The sequence below is a fragment of the Ursus maritimus genome, unplaced genomic scaffold (assembly GCF_017311325.1).
Source record: "Ursus maritimus isolate PB19 unplaced genomic scaffold, ASM1731132v1 scaffold_8, whole genome shotgun sequence".
Lineage (NCBI taxonomy): Eukaryota > Metazoa > Chordata > Mammalia > Carnivora > Ursidae > Ursus > Ursus maritimus.
The window spans coordinates 29,009,077-29,010,596 of record NW_024426996.1 but is presented as its reverse complement, the minus strand read 5'-3'; positions in this window follow the sequence as shown (position 1 = coordinate 29,010,596).

The following is a 1,520-nucleotide window of genomic DNA, read 5'->3' as shown; positions in this document are numbered from 1 at the left end:
GAATGATTGACCTAGGCCACTTATGTTAAAAGTTTAGTTCTATTTCTAATATAAGAATTAATGGTACATGATGGAATTATATTGTATTTGGTTAAATATTTATTCGTCTGATAACATTTTTGGATCTACTCTGGTCACAGGATTGTTTCCTTATTTCAGGTTTTCTGTTGTTTTCATCTTCGATAAGTGAACTGCTTTAAAGATGTTTTTCTATTTTACTTTTAAAATACACTTTTAAATTAACCTCTTACAGTTACATAGTTTAAGTTAACCATCAATCCTTCCCACTGGTAACAAGCTATATAAAATAGAGGGCCACACAAGAATATAGTTTACAAAAGACTTTTTTGCATTTCAGTTTCTTGAGTTATACCTAAAATTTTGGCTTTTATTAAGTCGAATATTTAAACATTTGGGATATTTAAGTATATGACCACTTTTTTCATATAGTGTCCTATTTACCTGGTAGTCTGTACCAAGTCATGGTCACAATTTTAAGTTTAATCTGTGTTGGTCTGAAAAGGGGAATGCAGGAACTTCACTCTGAAAAGATACTTAAAACTATCAGTTTACTGCTTTTATATTCTCCCTGGCATTTAGAATATTTTCCGTGCACTCATATTTAGTAGATTTATTTACCTGTTTCAGAAATAAAGCCTAACGATTTATTTTAAATGTGTGCAGTGTGGTAGAGAAGAAAGAACATTTAACTGTGTGTTAGGAAACCTGGGTTCTAGTTGCAGCATTGCCTTCAGTTAGACTGAAAACAGTCGATATGGGGAAGTCACTTCACTGATGTTTGTATTTATCAGTAAGTTATAGAAGTTAATAGCTAAGGGTTTTTTTCCCCCGGAAAACTTCTAAGGTATAGAGAAATCACCAAAAGTGTTATTTTAAGAAATAACCAGTTAAACAAAATTAGGTAATATTAAAGTCATTTTCCTGAAATAATAGTAATAAGAAATTGTAAATCATATTGAACAGTTAGTATGTAAAAGTACTTTGTGCTTCCATTACTGACTTATTTTATCCTCCTGTAACATCCCATTCCTATTTTTATAGATGAGGAGACAGGCCCAGAGAGATTAAACTTGCCCGAGAGGACAAAAGTAGCAATCGATGAGCAAGTTTCCATCCATATTTTATCTAAAATTTTTATCTAATTTGGTGTTTCCGAGGAAGCCACTTCATCTATTTTGGAAAGAAGTAGAACATAAATTAATATATGTTTAAAACAATGGTCCTAGGTTCTACTAAGGATATTAAACATAATTTTCTTCAAGCTTACTTATTAAGGAGAGGTTTTTCCTGAAGTGTCCAGTCACTTAGAAGTTAACCTATGCTTTGTATTTTGAGTGTTGAGAAGCTTATTAACTGTCTACTTAATTTATTCTAAAAAGCTAAATGTATTACGTTCTTACTAATAGACATTATTCTGTATACTATGTTAGCTCATTTAATCCTTACAATAACTTTTCTCCTGATTTTTTTTTTTTTTTTAGTAAGAGAACTGACAGGAA